The sequence below is a fragment of the Anser anser genome (assembly GCF_964211835.1).
Source record: "Anser anser genome assembly, contig: HAP1_SCAFFOLD_125, whole genome shotgun sequence".
Classification (NCBI taxonomy): domain Eukaryota; kingdom Metazoa; phylum Chordata; class Aves; order Anseriformes; family Anatidae; genus Anser; species Anser anser.
Window position 1 is genome coordinate 259,033 of NW_028153497.1, and position 20,836 is coordinate 279,868.

Below are 20,836 nucleotides of genomic sequence, written 5' to 3' on the forward strand. Positions count from 1 at the left end.
CCTATTAAGAAAACACTAAAACCTTTCCCCGTCTTTATTACCTGTACAGCAAAAAACACAACAGTGCACAGAAATACACAAATGTGCATACGCATACACACATATGTGTTTAGACACACACACGAGGAGTGAGTGATAGAAAGTTAGCGAGAGCGACAGTGGAAATCAGAAGTTTTGCCTTTTTGACACAGAGAGCGCGTAAAAACTCTCTCATTTTGAGGGAACTAGAAAAAAATGGAGGATCTACCAAATATTTTGATGAGTATGCCTTCGAGGCCAATGCTTTATACCATGAGTGATCTGGGGGCCAGCACACAAATATGCATACATATGTATCACACAGTATCACGGATTTCTAGGTTGGAAGAGACCTCAAGATCATCGAGTCCAACCTCCGACCTAACACTAAGTACTCCACTAAACCATATCGCTAAGCTCTACATCTAAACGTCTTTTAAAGACCTCCAGGGATGGTGACTCCACCACCTCCCTGGGCAGCCCGTTCCAATGCTTAATAACCCTTTCGGTAAAGAAGTACTTCCTAACATCCAACCTAAAACTCCCCTGTCGCAACTTTCGCCCATTCCCCCTCGTCCTGTCACCAGGCACGTAGGAGAACAGACCAACCCCCACCTCTTTACAGCCTCCTTTAAGGTAACTGTAGAGAGCGATAAGGTCGCCCCTGAGCCTCCTCTTCTCCAGGCTGAACAAGCCCAGCTCCCTCAGCCGCTCCTCGTAAGACTTGTTCTCCAGACCCCTCACCAGCTTGGTCGCCCTTCTCTGGACTCGCTCGAGCACGTCCATGTCCTTCCTGTAGCGAGGGGCCCAAAACTGAACACAGTACTCAAGGTGCGGCCTCACCAGAGCCGAGTACAGGGGGACAATCACTTCCCTAGACCTGCTGGCCACACTGCTTCTTATACAGGCCAGGATGCTGTTGGCCTTCTTGGCCACCTGGGCACACTGCTGGCTCATATTCAGCCGACTGTCAACCAACACTCCCAGGTCCTTCTCGGCCAGGCAGCTTTCCAGCCACTCATCTCCCAGCCTGTAGCTCTGCTTGGGGTTGTTGCGCCCCAGGTGCAGGACCCGGCACTTGGCCTTGTTGATCTTCATACAGTTGACCTCAGCCCATCGCTCCAGCCTATCCAGATCAAATATGTACATGCATACAGGATAAACATATCTATACACACAAGCGTGCACAGTATATGTCGTATGGTATCCATATCGAGAACAACTCGTAGCCCTGATCAGACACGTAGAGTTGCAATCAATTAACAGCAGCAAGACAGCAGATCAAGGATACAGCAAGCTTTGAGAGGCAGGGCAATGCTCACTTTGCCAGTGGCATGGCTGCATGATACCAAGAATTTTGAATTAGTTTGATTTTTTGGAAGCAATTTGTTTTCTTTCTGCGCTGTAGCAAATACCACAGGTTTGCCATCACGTGCTGTTCCCTAATCCATATATCCATCATCATCCATTGCTGCAAGATCATGAAAGGTTAGAAAAGATGACTTAGGTCCAATTTAACAGCCAATGATTTTTCAATGACCAGAGCTGCAACAGATTTTATTTAGCCACAAGCAGGTTTTTTTTTTCTGATGTGAAGTCAGATATTTTGATTTTTTTTTTAAGACACTAAATGTCATAAAACCTGCAACCAGACCAGATAAAGTTCAAATTAGAGTGATTCTGAAGCCTTTCATTAAAATGCTGCACATTTCTGTGCAAATTATTTCTGACTCTTCTGGACAAAAGCGGATGAAATAGTTCTTACAAATTAATAATAAAAGGTTGGAACCTTTTACTCACACAAACACTAGTGAATTTTCCAGGAAGTATTATTTTGGCAGGGAATTTTCCCAAATCTAAAGTAAAGAGGGGAAAAGTTGGGTTCCCGTATTAGTTGTTGGTTTTGACTGCTTGACAAAGGGAATAAAAACAGTAGTTAAGTGCAAGGTTTCCTTCTCTTCTTTAGTATTGAGAGGAATCGTCACTTCTGACCTTTAGCACCTTCAGAAACACACTTAGTGCCATGCAGATTCCTCTGCATCTACTTCTAAAAATTACTGGTGCTCCTTAGCATGGAAGTTGGACTTGAAATCTTTCCCAGACTGAGCTCTTTTGAATGCCCAAGGAGCTCATCATTTTGCTTGTTGCCTTCCATTTTCCTGAACAGACCCAGAACGCTGTTCAGGATATGAATGGATCTGGTCTAAGGAATGGGAAGAAAGCAAAAACCAAGGATACCTCACAGCCCTAAATGCCATAAAAAGCAGTCTCATTTTAAAAAAGATCTCCAAAGCTTTTTTTTTTTTTTTTTCTCCTTGTTGTGACCCTGCTTTTTAATCACCCAGCATCAGCCTTGCTGCAAAACAGTCTCCGCTGATTTACCTGCTTGTTAAAGCACCCCACAGGCTGCAAGTGTTGTGTGCTAGGTGTCAAATTATATTTAACGGTGCATAGGTAAACCATTCATCTTCCCATGGTCAAAGCACAGAAGAGCCTCCTGCTAACACAGCTCATCCTTGCTGTAACTGCTTTTAAACCTATTTGTTGGTAAGAAAAGAGCTCAGTACACCACCTTCACAGGGCAAAAATTCACATGGAAGAGCAGAAAAACCCAGAAGTGCTTCCTGAACTTCACGTTACCAACAGCACCATCGGATTTAGATCCTTGCCTGGCATCCAGGATGCACGGCCTGCAAGCACTGCTGCGATGTGGAAGTGCCAAGGCAGGTTTTTGGCCTGCCCTAAAACACTTTTTTTTTTTTTTCTTTTACAAACAATACAAAGAGTGTGCCAGGTATGCTGTAATGCCCGTGTGCCAGGTCAATAGAGGATATCCAAACAACAGAGGCGCTTCTCCTAATTTCTGGCGTGAAAACACTTTCACAGCATTCTTTTCACGAAGAAACCCCTCTCTATCTTCTCCAATGCTCCAGGACCTGCTGCAGCTGCAGCGGCTGCGCTGGTACCAGCCGCATCTTTGACAAATCTTTTCAACGGTTCTGCTTTACCTCGGCACAGTTGAGGTCACTCCTCTTCCTCTTCCAGCTGAGGAAGCAGCTTGCGGGCTCTGCCACACGGTCGGTGCAGAAGCGAAAGCTGGGAACACAGCAGTCAAACTCTCACTGCTAACGAAGCCACCAGGGCAGAGGGCTGACACAGACCCGCCAGAGGCGAACCGTACCCGCTCTCCCTCCCGGCTGCGAGGCTCGCCACAGCAGCCCCGACCCGAAGCGCTCACAATGCTTTGCTTGCTGATGTCACCGATGAGTCAGAGTCCCCAGATGAGCATCTGCCTTGCCACTCTTTAATGTTGGTGTTGTTTTTTGGTTGGTTGCTTGCTTGCTTTTGAAACTTATGTAGGTTATGGTAAACCTTCAGGTAAACCACAGATCAATGGGGAAGAAGTCCCACACGAGGGAAGGCCGTGCATTTCTTCCAGGCAATGGCGCATTCTTTAACATGCTGCATTCGACAAAGAAGCTCTCTCCATTTTGCGCAGTGGCAACAGGCACGACTGCAACACACGCACGTGTAGGCAGCACCTGCAGGTCCCAAACCGTTAACCAATTTTTAGATAGCACCAATTTTTTATGTAGTTGCTTTCCCTTCATCCATAACCCCTTTTTTCCTTTCTTTATATCGGGTGGCTCTCCTCCATTGTTCTGTCATTTTACTCCCCAGTGTCTGAGCAGGCACTGGGAATCGTTTCCAGAGGAAGGGTACTGCTGAAGCTACAACATTTACTCTCAGGGAAAAGAGAGTATGTGAAAGAATACATACTTCCTTTCTTTTTCCTGTTGTTTTTTTTTTTTAAATCTCTGAAATCAACGCTGCGGCCTGGCAGCAAATAACTATGGGAGTAATGATGATTCCTCATCCTCACTGTAACGTTGTAGTTAATGTCATAAAGAAGCAATTTCCCCAGGCAGTGGCCATTTGAGATGGGAAGGGGCAGTAAGAGGAAGTTTTCCTTAGACTAGCTCTTCCCCCAGAACACCTCGCCATCCAGCAACAAATTCAATTCACCTGCTCCGCCTGATCAGTCAAACGCGCGTCCGACTCCAGCACACGTCACAGCGGTGGTTCTGACGTGGTTTGAGAATCACCTATCCGCAGAATATCTCGGGTTTGTACACTCAAATAACGCAGTCTTTTCCAAATAAGGCCCAGAGCTCACACTCCGAGTGCAGCCTAACAGCACCAGAGGGCCGGTAGGCTAAACATTCCCATCCTGGCAACAGGACTGACCCGGGCAACAGTAAGCATCCCTTCTGCACTTTCGTCGTGAACATCAACATAAGGAAACAGAGACCTCCTCGATCCAAGTTTGAAGAAACAAACACAAAGGTCACCCAAGCGGGTTGTTTTCAGCAAACTAACGGAGAAATTAAGGTGACAACCGCGTGCATCCAGAGTTAGTCAGATCCCGAAGGCAGTTCCTTTGGGAAACGCAGGAGCAGCGCGCCAGATGACGGCTACCTTACAGCGCACCCCTCAGAGGCACTGCTACGAAAGGAAGGCAGAAGGTTGGAACTCAAAATAACTCGCAAGGCGCCCGTTAAGGGGGAAGCTTTAATTTCCTGAGCAGAACCTCCCCCCTGAAGGCAGCCCAGGGACTCTTTGCTTCCCTAGGGAGACGGCAGGGACGGGGCAGGGCGGTGGGATGGAGGGACACAGGGCCAGATGGACGGCCAGACGGCCGGATGGATGGACAGACGGACGGCCAGACGGCCCAAAAGGCCTGAGCAAGGGCTGAGGAGCGGGAGGGAAGGGCAGGGCGAGGGGAAGGGGAAGGGCGGCCCTGGGCCTGACAGGGCACCTTGGGCCTAACCCCGGGCAGCAGCTCCCCATCTCACAGGGCCCACGGGGGGCTGCCTGTAACAGGAGATGCGGGCAGGTAAATTTTACAAGCACTGCATCACAAATACCCTGCAACACCTGAACTATTCACTGGGACAGCCTCCTTCCTCACCTCCTGAAAGCTCCAGCTGGCAAACCAAGGACAAAATGAAAGGCAGATGTGGAGGACCTCGTAAGATACTGTTTTGTTCCTTACGTGCCCACTGCTGGTGACACGTAATGCCTCCTGTTCCCAAACGACATCGGCACGTTACATCTTTACTACATGCTGAAAGGAACTCAGCAACTTGAACACAACTTAGAATTACCCATCCCGGCAGCAGGCTGTCCAGCTGAAGCTGCTTTAGCCAATCAAGTGTGTCACGCTGCCCCTCAAAGGTTTCTTCCTGGGAACGTCTGCTGTGACACTCCTGACGTATTACTTCTCGGAATGGCAGAACTGCGCTGGGTAGGCCCCACAGCAAGACTCGTATTTCTGTCCTTCCCTTTCAGGAAAGGATCTCCCACCTTGAATTTATTAATTTTCATGATGATGATACACAAATTGAAGTTTTGAAAAACTGAATGCTGATTAACAGATTTCTAGCACAGCCTGTGCATCAAAATTCATTTCTCTCCATTTAGGTAATCTTAGTTTCTGAGTTACAGTTACAGTCAAAATTTTTCTTCTTCGATTTTTTTCTTTTTCTTTTTTTTTTTTTTTTTTTTTGTGATCAGAAAAACGAGGGGACTGGCTGTCCCAAGTCAGCCGGGGAACTTCTCTTTGGTCGATGCATCAAGCAACTCAGCTCTCTTGGGGAAACTTAAATAGAAAAGACAGATCTCCAAACGGATAAAAAAAATAAATCAAATGATAAAAACCCAACCGACACATCTGATACCCCAGCTTATTGAACAGCACAAGGGTTTAATCTACAGGCTCTGTCCAAAGCAGCAAGAAGTGACAGATTTAATCCAAACCAGTTGCCCGCTCTCACTCTCTGATCTGGAGACGTTATTGGACAAGCATGCATAGCAGTAACACTTGTAAACACTGGGTTACTGCACCACAGCCCCAAATCCCTCACGGGCCCACTAAGATACTTTTACTGACTGATCCACAATAAACACTCCCAAAAAGATTCTCAATAAGCTAAACCCTGTTTAGAAAGAATCTGAGGAACCTGTCACTGCAGCAACAAAGGGCTGCAATTGTATGCAAAATCTCCAACACCCTCCTTAGCACCCTGCTAGCTCAAGGACTGTGTGGGGCTTCCGTGCCCTGAACGAGTCCACCCTGGCCACATAACGCAGATGTAATGGTCAAGAAAGCACATAGCGTTATCGAAACTTATCAGATCCACAGCAAAAGGAAAAGCCCACGCTTCTATATTTCTCCTCCTTCTCCATTCACAGAAGGAAGAGACTGAAAACAGGCAGATTTGTGGTTTACATTTACAGTTAATGTGAAAAATGGCTATTTGTGAAATACATCACGTATTGTTTCAAGCTACAAACAACTCGCTCCCACAAAGGAAAGACTTTTGACCTCAGCATGCAACCCCAGTTACAAATAACTTCCTATCTACCAGTGGGCCGCGTTCCCCTGGCACTCAGTCACTCCGCAGCACGGCAGCCACCTTTGTTCTAAGGATGGCAAATTCTACTTAGAAACGCTCTGTAGAAGAGTGATGTTGTCCCCTTTTAACACGATCCAGCCTGCAGCAAAGAGAAGGGAAAGAGGGGATTAGAGAGAGCCCAGAACCTGAGAATAATCTCGTGTTTTCAGAAAGTGTTTTGTGTGGTTGAGCAGGGTTTTGCCCATCATGCAGAGTGCAGGCCGCCTGGTATTACACGTTTCAAAGACCAGAACTGGTCTCAGGCAGGGACAGATTCTCCTTCATCCAGCAAAATCAGCAGCTCAAAAATCATCAGGGACAGAGATGTAGCCAGGAATTGCTCACTGAACTTCAACAGCAAGGCTCGTCACACGGTTGGTACGTCTCAGTGCTGCTACCTAGAAGGCTCACCCGGGCAGGTTTCAGACCGCGCGTCACTCGGGTTGCACAGACACACGACACACCCAGCTGTTTCCTTGATTTTGCCTTGGAGTGAATCTCCTCTGCGTCGTCCAGCGCCAAATTCACGTACTCGTCAAAGCCCTAGAAATCGGCAACAGTGGCAATTAGTTCAGCAACAACACGAACCATCGTCAGCTGTGCTGACCCAGGCTGGACAACGAAGACTAATTGTTAGAGAAGCACGATTTCTTTTTTCCCTTGGGCTAGTTTTTCTTGACAAGAAAAAATAGGATTGTGAATGAGGGAAAACAAACTAACGATGTAACGTGGGGTCGTGCTGACACTCACGATGATGCAGCCTTCTATCCGCACGTTCACTTGCTCAGCCACACCTGGATCCTCGAGCTCTGCAGAACGAAGGAGGAGAGTAAATTGGAACACAAACACCGCGAGCAGTTTTGTTCTCTCTCGTGTGTTCAGAAATACCCGCTAACCATAGCCGCTAGAGCTCCCAAAAACTCCAAGGAGCAACTCTCAGGGGCAGTTTCAATTAACAGTCTGACATTTTAGAGTCTTATATGACTGGGTGAATACTACACGTTTGCTGAAGGACACGTTTCCAGTCACAAGGGAACACTCCTGCACGCCCGGCTGCACGATCCCACTCCCGTTAACACGAGGGGGAAACGCCGGGCTGCGCAGCAGCTCCTTGTACCCACCACCACGCCGCACAGCTCTCCATTCCCCACAAACCTGCCCCGAGCAACGGGTGGGAGCCGAAAACTCAGCGAGGGAGATCCCCGGACCCTCCCCGCTCCCCCCACCCCCTCCAAATCCCCATCCCCATCCCCTCCCCGTCCTCTCCCCGCGCTACTCACGCTCTGCAGGTAGCGGAAGATGAGGTTCTGGGGCACTGCGTGAAGGGCTCAGCACGGGGACAAGAGCTCCAGGCCCGGGACAAGGCCTCAAGACAAGGCCTCAAACCCTGCAACGAGGCCCCAGGGCCCCGGGACAAGGCCTCAAGGCCCGGGCCGAGACCCCTGAGGCCCGGGCCGCCCCCCACCCGCTCCCCCGTCGCTCCCCGGCCGCAGGAAGGCTACGATGGGCTGCACCATCACCGTCTGCACCTTCTGGTCCTGCCCGCGGTACGCCATGGCTGCCGCCGCCTCGCTGCTCCCGCCGCCCCTGCTGGGCCGCCTCCGGAAGCCCCTGAGGCCGGGCGGGAGCGCACAAGGGACGCTGGGATGCTGGAGGAGCGTGGGGGGCCGCTCTAGCAGGCCGGGAGGACCGCGTCTCTATGGTCGCAGGCAGGAGTCCCTGCGCCAGCTTTATTGGTGAGCAGCGAGGCTGGGGGGGGGAGGGGGGCAAGACAGCCTTAAATAAAATACAAATATAAAAAGTGTTATAAATGGCTGTTATAAATCCAAATAGGATTACAATCAAAGTTTACAATTTATTAAACGAATAGAGGCAAGCAAGCAGCGCTGGGTGCGCCGGGAGTCTCTGCTCCCCCAGGACGCACACCTGTTACGTAAGGCGGCTGGTTTTGATGCTCCCAGGCTAATACATATTCATTACTACTTCGAGAAGAGGCAGGGTTATTAGAATTGGTTTCCGGAATCCGAAACCCCTCCCAGGGGCGCCTGCATACCAGTCTCTGGTGGTCTCTCGGGGCTTGCTCGGGCTGAATGCTGGTTGTCTTCCTCCCAGGCTTTTGTCCTTCAATTGTCCTTCATCTCCCCCTTCCTCCTCGTTTGGGAGCCTCTGCGCCGGATTTCAGAAACTCTAGCAACATCCCCTGCAGTAGTCAGCACTTTTCCCTAAAAACCCCTTTGTTCTCTTATCACCTAGACCCGGGCCTCGATGTTAACCCTTCAAATCCCTTAGTGACACGAATTGCTGGACCATTCCTTACAAAAGGAAGGATAAAATATGTAGAGGAGCAATGGCACACGCGAAAGCCCAGCGCCGCGGGCACAGGCAGCGAAGGTTGACGGCAGAACAGTGCTCGGTTTGAACACGGAGAGGGAAAGCGAGGGGAAGGTGGCCGAAGCCGGCCGCAGTCTCTGAGCTCTCCTCCTCCTGATTGTTTTCTCTCAAAGACATTTCTGTCTGTGTGCGGGCACCCGGAGCCGGCAGAAGTCCCCGTGAAGTCCTTCGGCAGGACGGAGGGCTGCGTGGGCTCCAGTGAGAGAGGGAGTTAGGAGAATCTTATCAAGTAGAGATAGAGCGCTGACGGCATTAAACTAGGATGCTACTTAGTGTCTTTGCTAACTATGGTGCATTGTGCCAATTAACTAAAGCAAGAAGCCTTGGGCCCCTTACCAAGGTCAGTCTCCTAATAAGAGAGCGAGCCTATCTTAAGAAACTGGGAGAAACTGGTCCTGCAGGTGGACAAGAGCCAAGGAGCAACTGAGTCTGTGCAAAGACAAGAGGTCAACTAGCGGTGACGAGGAAGAGTCATCAATCTTCATGCCCACGACCTCCCGTGCTGCCCAGCGCTGAATAAACATACCTACTTTACAATCTCACTGATTGTGGAGTCCGTTTTCCGCAAGTCGCCAGCAGCAGTTTCTTCCGCAGAGGTTTTCCCAGAGCCGCTTCAAAGCTTCCCTCGCGGAGCTGGGGCGTCGCAGGGGGTCATCAAAGCACGCACGTACACACACACACACACACACACACACACACAGGCGTTGTTGTCCAAACAGAAAGTATTTACAACAAATTCGACAAGCGGTTTTTCTCTGCCAGCAGCAAATGCCTGAGGGCCCCTACAGCTTCACAAATCATAGCACAAAGAGCCTAAAGTTCCTCTAAAATTTAGGGAAATAATTCAAAATAGATCTGCTAGGGGAAAACGATCACTGGCGGCAGGGTACACAATACACCCGAGCCTCAGCTCTCCTCCGCAGAGTCAGTGCCCACGCCCAAGTGCGACGCTGATGGCACCCGAACATTTGCTGTAGCAGGCAGCAGAGCCAGCAGCTCAGGGGAGCAATTTTAAAAACCAGGAGGCACTTAAACCAACCCTTAATTGACCCAGTTACTGCAGGAGAGTCCCGACTACTCGCCCTGGAGTCCTACTGTCACCAGCAAAAAGCACCAACCAAAGCTTGGGGGAACTTTGGTACAGCACAAGAGAAGGGAGTGGGGGTAGCGTAGCCGTATCGCAGAGCTGCTGCTTTTCACACCATTTTATCATCCCTGATAATTGAAAGTAAGGCCGGGTGGGCTGACCCCACCACCACCACTCCTGGCAGCATGTTTGGTCCACAACGCTAGAATAATTATTCTGCTCCCTCCCGCCCCTACAGCTTCATCATCTGAAAAGATTACAGTCAAAACAATGGCATACACAAATAAAAGTCAAGAGTTGACATAGTAACTCCGGGATTTGGGTATCAACTGTCCGAGAAATCAGAACACCCAGGCTTCACAATGTGCCCAACATCGAGCTGTGCCAAGGGGGGGCGGAAGGAAGAAGCTTTCCGTTTAAGCCTTCAGAGCATCGCTCCATCACTACGTCAATTCACAGCCACCACAGCGTGCCGATGGACATCTTTCTGTGCCAAAAGAAACAAGTGCTTTGTCCTCTTGATATCAAAGGTAGCCACCTATAGTTACGGAACCATGCACAAGACCTTAACTCTGACCAGCAGGGAAACTTAGGACAACTGAGTGCAGATCCTGCCAATTTCTACCAGTTCCAACTGTGCTTTAAGTCTCATTGCAAAGCCTCAGTTAGAAAAAGGATCACCTCGGGGTATCCAACAAGAAGAAGAGTTGGTTTTTTTTTTGTTTTTGTTTTTTTTTTTAATATACCATAGGACTATGCAGTTCAATCATCAATCATCTTGGAAAGCTCAAGGAGGAGGTCATCCTCATCCTTCCCTGGGTCCAAGTCGAGCTCGGCTTCCAGTATGCCGTCTGAGAGTTCCCAAAGTAGCGTCTCTAAATCCTCGTCTACAGATACGGGCGCGTTGCCTGTGGAACTCAGCCGGCGTGTCCTTGCTTCTTCTAGCTGGGAAGAAGCTGAAGTCGAGCTTGAGAACTCCATTGGCTCCACAGATTCTGCCTGGCTTCCAAGATGTGCTTCAGGTCTTGGCAGAGCAAGGAAGAGAACAATCAGTATATGCCATTTCTTAACGGGAAATCCCTTTTCTGCAAACCGGCTCTTAAAACCGCAGCCAACCCCTCCTGCACTTCAATCTTACCCAGGGATTGTTATTCAATTAACCCAGGGCGACATTTAGAGCCCAATATATTAGCAGGTACATTTTTCAGTTTGGGGGTTTCTCTGTGAAGCCAGAGCACCTGGAGTCTAGCAAAGATGGTTCAATTGTTGTAGCAAGAGGCACTTTGCCACCTTGCTTAATTTTCCTGTAAAAATGTTAAGAAGTCTCCATCTGCAAATATCTGTTTGCTAAGTTAGTCATTTTTCCCACGGCACACTCAGCAGAGTTTGCTCCCCACTACAGGAAGCTGATCTGCAGCCATCACTTCCCTCTGCTCTCCCTGCACTCTTGTCACCTTGTATGTTTGTTCGGGTGGCTTTCTTGAGGACCAAAAGGCAGAGGACACTACTCATCATTTATCACCTCACGAGGAAGTAGGAGAACTTCACCTCATCCTCATTTAGGTATTCAGACAGAGCAAGAAGTCACTGGAAAGCTGTACCGACTTGCAGCATTTAAAGAAAGTAAGTCTAATTAAGCATTCCTGCTAGCTGCTAGAAAGTCATTTCACGTGTCTTATTCCTCTGATGGATTTGGGCTTTAATTATCTCAGAACCCTCCTTTTTTCCCCACGTGTGACAGAACTTATGTTTCACTGGGGATATACACCGATTGAGAAAAAGAACAAGTTGTGGTCATCACCTGTTTTGGGGATTTTCTTCAAGTCTGGTGGCTGGGACGTGCTCCAGCGTGGCTGGAACAGCCTAGAAAGCAGCAAAACAGCGTTTAGGACTCATGGGTAAAAGATTCCTTACTAGCTTTTTCCTCCATGCTGCTTCTCCTCTGGCATTGCGGAGCCTTAGCCAAAATACAAAACCAAGGTGCTCCTGAAGAAAGTTAATATTCACTTGGAGGTTACTAATGATCTTGTGTCTTTTAAGAACACAGCATTAATGGACAAAATCCTCCACACCAGAGAAATCACAGAATCACAGAGGACTAAGTAAATAGTGCCATTAATCTAATAAATATGGAAGGGTACTACAAGAATTCTGTAGGCAGCTACTGGATTTAAAAGGAAACAGAAAGCCTGTAGAACTTTTGAGTTTTCCATCTTTTCTCCTAGAGGAGGGTGTAAATTTTACAAGGGATCCATTTCTGCATTAGCCCCTGTCCTTACCATAGCTGCTTTTTTGGCTGGAGGTCCCATTGTGTCAGCGTCAGAGGCAGTCCGTGGCTTCACAGCTGCTACAGCAGAGGGAAAACTGCCAGGTGCCTTACGTTTCAGTGCCTTCTTCTTGGGGGAAGCGACTTTCCCATCCCAAGGCTTCGCAAACATGTTAAAGTTGGCTAGAGTAAAAGGAAGAGAGAACTGATACAGTCTTGCTCTGCCTCATGAAAAATCCACGTTCTCTTCCTCATTTCCACGGCCCGTCTACACAGTTAACTGTATTTGGCCAGCAGAATTACACTGCCATTGCCTGGATTCTCAGCAATATCTTCCACATAGTAAACTCCGTCTACCAACAATCCATACAAAGGAACAAAGGAACTGAATAGCTACAGTAAATCATAATCCAGGACGAGGGAAACTCAGACACAGAGCGATCCCAAGTGCAAGCAATACTCTAAGACGTTGTATGAAGTCTAGTAAGATTCACAAATGTTGACAGCTTTTGTATTTAAAGTCTTGCTCCCTCTAGGAAAGGAAAAGCAGCAGGTATAGTAAGACAAGAGAGTGTATGCAACTGTTGTACCAGCTTCCTCTCCCCTGCAGTGATGTCCCACAAAATCTATTAAGTTGTTCTACAAAATCCAAATTTGTAGAGTCATATTCTAGTCTCCCATTCCTGACCTAACATCTGGCTGGCAGGAGAAGAAACGAAAGAAAGCTGGGTACTTGTTTTCTTTGTGTGTTTATTTCCTCGTGTCCCATGAGACAGAGAGAAAGGCTACAATGTGCAGTGCATGCAGCCTTTAAGCCCTCCTTATCTCCCTCACACAATCTCATTTTACAAAGTTGATATAATCTTAACAACGAGGCCTTTGATCCTCTGTCATTTTTGACAGAAACTGGCCCCCCACATTAAGACGCTGATGCATGCTTTACAAACACATACACGTGTCAAGTTAAGCAACACATGCCAAAGAGGAAGGTGAACTTGAACTCAACGCAGGGAGGACTTCATACCATAAACAGATGGCAGAAAAAAACAGAATACCAAAATTAGACTAAAAAGCCCCTCAATGTGTTAATTTTCTAGTGGGAAATACAGAATACCATCACGTAATTAACGAAAACAGACATGGTTGCATGTTCTGGCCCGTCTTTGCCTTTGAACTTTGCAGCCTTAAACTCTTTTATCCTCTGCATTGAAGGAAAAAGCAAAGCAGATCCTGAGCAAACGGAATTTGCTCAATATGGGAAGCACCTCACCGGGGCAGGTATTAAAGCATCTTATTACCTGATAGCTTTGTGTTCCATAACGATTTCTGCCCGGCTGGGGCAGGTCCAGGTTGTGCTGGGGGAGCTGGCACATTTTCTCCACTCTGCTGCATCCGCAGAGCTTTCTCGCGCTTTATTTCTTCCAGGGTTTTAACACGCACTTCTCCTTCTGGCTTGGCTTTACCTGCCGGCTCCTTCGACTGCACTTTGCTGGGCCCGGAAAGAGTGAGCACGCTCTGCTTCTTGGGCTCACCCTCAATTTTTGCCCCTGCGCTGGGATCTTTGGTTTTACCATGCCATTCAGCCTGGGCTTTGGCTTGACATTCTCGTCTCTGAAGAGCTCTCTCACGACGGATTTCCTCCAGTGTTTTCACATGGACCTCTCCCTTTGGCTTAGCAGCCTTCCCTGTCATCATCAAGAAATGAGAAGCGCCAACATTTAAAGAGAGTCCAACAATAGTTTAAGTCTCCAAAATTTGTCACAGTACTAAGGAAAACTAAGCCTGAGCGTTCCCAATAACGCATCTTAGGACAATAGCCTAACATTCTCCTCCTCCTCTGAGCCACTTGTTGTATTTTGAAGACCAGCCCTATCCAGAGAGAGTTGCTACACAGAAATGCTAGTTTACTTGATTACTTTTTCAGACTGCATTTCAAATTCCTGCTCCCGGCAGTGGCTCTATTCTAATTGTATATGATGGTTCACAGAAGCAGCTTAAAACCTTGACAAGGCACAAGCGGAAAATAAACACACACCTAGAGCCAGATTTCTGATAGTGGCTGTCAGAAGAGCTTCAGCACTCGAGCAAGAGGAATCAGTTCTTTGTTTTCATTTGAATTCCTTTTTAGGGCTGTATGAAAACGGTCTAAGTTCACGGAAAGGAAGAAGGAGAAAGTATATTTAATAGCCAGTTGTTACCTTTCGCAGTACTAGTCCGTTGAGAAGGTAATCCTAGCCTCTCCTTCACAGACTTGGGAACTTGAACTGCAAAACAGAAAAAGACCAAATTAGGGAGGCTGCATAAACGTCAACTTTGTGTTCACATTCAAAAACAAGGCAGGAAAGGTAACTTTGAATCCCGGTGATTAAGACCTCAGCCAACATGCAAAAAGAAACATCGCAGGAAAAGGACAAACAGAAAGCCTAACTACAAAACCCGTGAATCACATCCAGATGCCTGTTTAGTAGCTGTACCTCTCTTTGGTGCTTTGTCAGCATTTCCCGGAACCTCCACCTTCTTCCCCAGCCTTTCAGCAAGGCTGCGCTTCACCGGAAGGGCGCTTACATCAGCTTCAGACAGAGAAAACAAGGAATATTTTAAGAACATTTCTTTGCAGGAAGATTTGAGAACAGTCAACCACAAGCTTCTATTTTTCAAGCATATTTTCATAAAATTGCCTTTCAGCTGCTAAATGGTTTTTTTGCCATTTCTGCAGTCAACACAGATCTCCACTGCAACGCATTTTCCTCTCATACGTCAAAAATACTCTTCAATGCAGTCATATAGAGAAGGCGGCACCTAAATAACAGCTCATAAAAAGTTCTTACCCACGGAGGCTTTCCGTTTTCCTTGTTTCTCAGCAAGATCTAGTCGAACCACAGGTTCCTCCCCTAAAACAAAAGTAAAATTTTTCTATTTCATAGAAACCAGTAGCCAATAGAAATAGTATACTGTTAGCCCATGTCCAAAAAAAACCCAGCAAGGCACTGTTTTGACAGCTAAACCACACAAACTCATATTTCAACTATAATTAACTTAGAAAAAGTATCCATAGTCTCAGTGTTTGCCTCAAATTCCAGCTGAATGTAGTCGAGAATGAATCTGAGTCTGCTTGACAGCTATACTTTGTGCAGAACAGAGCTGCATAAGCAAGCAGAATATTATTAGGTACAAATGCTGAGAAATATTCCTTTCTAAGGTGAATGTCTATGGGTAGAAGTACTTCTTCACTTCTTTCCCTTTCAAAGGAATTTGCACAACTCTAAACAATATAATTTATACACAGACTCCTATCGCACTACTGTCCACACGTGCCACTGTCAGCCTCTTTAAAGCTTCAGAAATTGCTTCTTACATAGCACTGTCCTCTAGAGCTCTTTCTTCTCGTTACTCTCCTGTTTTTCAGTTATCCCCCTATTTGCATACTGACACATTTTTTTCTTTCTCCTGCTACTGCACTTAACCTGAGCACCAAAGCTTTCCAGTACAACCAGGGACTTTCAGCATAAAAGCATGTTTTGAACAGAAGGCGGCAGCACCAGGAGGCTAACAGGGGTGAATTGCCTTCCTTCTTGCTTAACCTTCCAGTTTAGGAGTAATGAAATCAAAACAAAAGCATGAATTATTACCTTCCTCTGTAGACAGTGTCACAGTTCTCACCACTGTCCGGACATTTTCCTTTTCCGGAGCAGGAAAAATCATAGAATCGACGGGAGGAAGAGAAGATCTTGAAGGACCTTCTGCTCAGAGCAAGCAAAACATAAGGAAGTTTACCAAACAGAAAAAACTATCACGAAGAACAAAAAACTTTAATTATTCATTACTGTCAAACATACAGTGACCAGAGCATGCAAATAAGAGAGGTGACTAGTTTGCCTCTGGTTGCCCTTGGAATTCCCATCTAGAATACCAGCTGGCTGAGAATCAGGTTGCTCGATGCCCCCAGCTAAACATGGAAGTCTATCCCTCAAGCAGCTCCCAGCCACCATCACCTGCCATTCTGAAGCCAATCAAATTTCACTTCTTTGGCAAAATAGTTGGATTCACCAAAGCATAGCCAGCTACCCGGTATTACTGGAAGAGGTTTTTTTTGAAAGAAAAATCATCACACAGGATGAAGGTGAACCGGGTAAGGAAGCAGGGAATATTAACTCACCACCGTGTCTCTTAGTTTTTTCCTTCATTTTCTGCAATTTGATTTCTTCAAGTGTTTTTATTCCAAAATTCAGACCGTCCTCTGAAAACAGAAAACAGTTAATGAGACTAAGGCTTAGAGGCACTCACTGAGGACCACAGATCCTCAGGCTTCTTAGTGCTCAGGAACTTTCAGAAGTATTTAGAATAAAGCCTGTCAACACTCCTCACAAGTGAAACAACCATAGAATCAATGGCATTTTGCCCCTCCTTTCACCCTTCAGGGTAAAAACTGTAGTTTTAATTTTAATCCATTTACGTGATATTAGATCCCTCTATCGTTAGATATGGCTTTCAACAGTGGTTGCCAGGCTGCACGTGCAGCCATTTAAACTCCATGCTGTGACCCTGTTTTGTTCTCCAAAAGGAAAGAAAAGCAGTTCAACTTTCTGACCCAATGGGCACATGATGGTATCAGGGAGAAATGAGATCATGGAAATAACCGAGTCCATTCAGCACCCCTACATTCTGTTGTGTTTTTACGCCACATTGCTTTTGAGTTAATTGTCAAGTTATCCTGCCGATTTATCCTACTACAGGTGCTGGAATACCTTGTTTAGCAGTAGTAGCACTGGCTTTCCGAGTGGAAATCATCCGTAATCCATTTTGGCCTTCCTCAGCTGGTTGCTGGACGGGAGTTTTAGTTTCTTCTCCTTCCGCAGAAAGCTGGTCTGAAGGGGAAAAATCTATTCAGTTATGCATAGGCCAGATTGTTCGTGATTATGTAGCTCATGCAATGACACTTCAGTCCATGGTTCCTATAAAAAAGTTGGTTTTTTTTTGTTTTTTTTTTTTTTTTAATACAGCTACACTGACCTGATGAACTCGTAAGTAGACTACCCTAGGACAAAACATCTAGGACTCTAGATTCTCTCTGCAGCTTTAACTACTACACAACATATTACTCTTCAGACAAAAAAAAAGGAATTTCCTTCCTAGTTTCACATAGAGCTTTACACAACAGACCAGCTAAAGCCAAGAGTGGTTCTAAGCTTTCCTCCAACATTTCAGGTTCTGTCCACTGACTGCCAGACAAAGCCACCAGTGACCTGAGCGGACTGCCTGCCCTATCGCTAGTCAGACCTCAGGTCATCTGTGATTTATACATTCATTTACAGCACAAATTCCTTCCAAGAACCAAAGACTTACACAATCATTTACAGCACAAATTCCTTCCAGGAACCAAACCATGCTCACCATCATCATCTTCATCATCATCTGCAGCATTGATTACAACTGGAGGGTGTGTAGGGCTTGGGACATTTTCCGAGTTTTCCACTTTCATCACCCGCCTTAGCTATGGAGAGGGATTGGACTGGACAGAAAGTTTGTTTTGCTGCAGTGACATCTGAGCCACTTTCAAATCATCGTCCGCGGACTCAGGCGGACTTGGCAGTGTAGCTAGAGGAAGAGGAGGATCATCAGTAATATGGCAGTTTAAAACTTTGACCACAATGCACGAAGATGGTAGCTAAGGCAGATAACCTGCACAGGCAATGAATGCAGCATCTCCTTTTGCCCATCCCGCCACTGTTTACACCGTGAACAATGACTTGCCTTCAAACAACAACACATCTCCCTGCCACCCAGCAGAAGACGAAACAACAGAAAGCAAACTGCAAGGCAAATATCACACAAAGCAGAGAGAAGCTGAGCATGAAAGCAGAAAACAAATACCAGCAGTACAGCAGCAGTACACTCGGTTTAGCTGACCACCTAGGACTGCAGACCTTTTCCTGCACTCACAAATGAACGGTTACCTGATGTCTCCTACACTATTGGCACCCACTAAGTAATATGCAAAATTAATTCTTCAATACTTAAAGAAAAAGGACCTAAACTCACTCTTGCTTGGTGGTAAGAAGACGCCATCGATGTAACGTCCCTTTGCGTGATGAAAAGCACAGTTGGCTTTCTGACAGCCTACTGGCTGCTTCTCCCAGTAGCAGGGAATCTCAGCGCGCTTTTTCTGAAGACAGAAAGAAAGACAAGCTCGTGATAACATGCACCTAAGGTTTGCAAAGAGATGCACAGTTCCAGGTCACGACAGCGATAGGGCTGTCACAATACAGTGCTGAAACATCATTCCAAAGGTCAGTTTATCACGGAAGTATAGTATTTCCGGGCATATTCACAAAGTTTGCAGAAGCTGTAACCACTATGCACGTTTAGCCTTGTCATCATTCAGTTTGAGAAGACAGGCACTCTCAGACATCAGTTTAGGGTGGGTTAAACTAATACACCCAGGATTATACTAGGATTATTCAGAGGGAAAAAGAACATCTTAAATTGCCTACGTTAACTCTATCCAGAACTACTTCTCGGAGACTTCGTTCTTCTGCACCTTTAACTTTCCCCACTGCTTCCTAGCCCAGGCAGCTAGAACAGCATTATCTGAAGGACTCCGGGACACAAGAGACCTGATAGATCATTATCAAGCCTGCTCTCAGGAGGCTAGTACAGCCTGTTTATTACCCCCCTGCTCCAGCAGGTTTTAGCAGTCTAGTTAGCGGTTATTCTGCATCTGTTGAGAAAATACTGTCGGCGTCTAATAAAAGAAAATCTTGCTAAGACATACCTAAGGCATTGATTTTATTTCCCTCTCCTTCCTCCCACCCCCTCCCCTGCTAACAGAAACCAGTGTAATTCCAAAGCAAAGGACTCTGTCCTGCAAAAGCACAATCAGCACACCTACAGCACTGAAAAATGCTTTTGTTGATTTATTTTGAGAACACATCTTTAGGCACTCACATCGATTTCCATGTGTCTGAATCGGCAGACATTCCTGAAACAACGACCCTCCTGCCACAGCGTGCAGACTGTCTCGTTCCCCAGAGCAGCTTCACAGTGGCGGAAGGAACAGTTGTCTCCCTGTAACCAAAAGGAAACCAACAAGGAAAATATAGTACAGCCTCAAAAACGTCCATGCTACTGCCTCAGGTTGCTACGATTGAATTCAGAATCTATCTGGTTATCACGTTAACCAAAGACCAGTGTGCCTCCTCCTCCTACTCTACCCCTTCCTGAAAAAAAAGAAAAAAAAAAAAAAAAAAAACAACAAAAAAACAAAGCAAAGCAAAGCAAAAGAAACCCAGCCATACCTTGGTACAGGTAGAATAGAAATAGAAGTAGCAATCGTCTCCTTGTTTAGACATGCCGACAAGTTCTGATAACAAGCTCGGGTTCTCTCCACAGGGACTTCCTCTGCTCTTGGAGAGAGCTGTCTTCACCCTTGCTTGGGCTGAAAGTCTTCCACTGGCTTGTGATCAGTGAAATCTTCTTTTTAAAAGTAACCCTAAACAAAGTACCAACAAGTGAAAAATAATGAGTAACAAGCATTTTTCCAGCTTTCTTCTGTTCATCAAATTAGTCTCTTGAGGAGAGCAATGCCTTGAAATCAGCTGTTACGGGAACTAACACAATATTAAACTAAAGTTCTGTAAAGCTGCCAGGAGCTTTGTCAGCAAGTGTTCTCTTCCACGTCCTCAATAATATGCCTTGGAGCACATCCGGAAGCCTGAAAAGGGAGTCACTTCTTCAAAAACCACCTGATCATACATGCAAGGCAATGATCAACTATGGCTACGAGTAACTTCTACAGAACGCAGTATGACGCATTAAATAGCACGTTCCAGTCACTGTGGGTCTTCGAGTTCACCTACCTGGACAACCTCAGCAAAGTTATCGATCTTCAAAGACTTCCAGTTAACTTCTCCTGGAGGCCGAACCAACACTGAATCCGTGAATTAATGATAAAGGGGTAGGAAGAATTTGCCTCCTCACTTTGCCAAGGGAGCCTCTCATCCACAATTCAAACATAGGATGTGCTTTTAAACAGCTTATAACTAATGGAGGAAGCAAGTCCATCTGAACACTCTCTCAGACTGGAGACAGCCAGGGTTAGTTAGCTCTTCAAAAAATAAAAACCAAAAAAAAAAACACCACAAAACAAAACAAAAACAAAAAAACCCAGTGCATTTAGAGATGAACTCGTGATTCAAAGTGGCTGCAAAAATGAGGCTCCATCTTCCACAGCCAGAAAATTTGACTTTTTTTTTTTTTTTTTTAATTCAAAATTCAGTATGTTCCAATCTCTGGTCTTCAAGATTTCTTCACCTATTAAGAAAACACTAAAACCTTTCCCCGTCTTTATTACCTGTACAGCAAAAAACACAACAGTGCACAGAAATACACAAATGTGCATACGCATACACACATATGTGTTTAGACACACACACGAGGAGTGAGTGATAGAAAGTTAGCGAGAGCGACAGTGGAAATCAGAAGTTTTGCCTTTTTGACACAGAGAGCGCGTAAAAACTCTCTCATTTTGAGGGAACTAGAAAAAAATGGAGGATCTACCAAATATTTTGATGAGTATGCCTTCGAGGCCAATGCTTTATACCATGAGTGATCTGGGGG

The 20,836-nt window shown here is 46.3% G+C and overlaps 1 pseudogene across 1 annotated transcript; it reads right to left on the bottom strand.

Annotated features, from left to right (window-relative positions):
- Window positions 1-13,804: 13,804 nt before the first annotated feature.
- LOC310892063 (zinc finger CCCH domain-containing protein 11A-like) lies at window positions 13,805-19,590 on the bottom strand (annotated as a pseudogene). The gene is made up of 11 exons: window positions 19,516-19,590; window positions 19,166-19,285; window positions 18,260-18,383; window positions 17,612-17,815; window positions 16,966-17,085; window positions 16,377-16,457; window positions 15,850-15,960; window positions 15,049-15,111; window positions 14,668-14,790; window positions 14,419-14,484; window positions 13,805-13,905 (listed from the first exon to the last, which is right to left on the bottom strand). The product of its transcript is annotated as a zinc finger CCCH domain-containing protein 11A-like (transcript).
- Window positions 19,591-20,836: the final 1,246 nt, after the last annotated feature.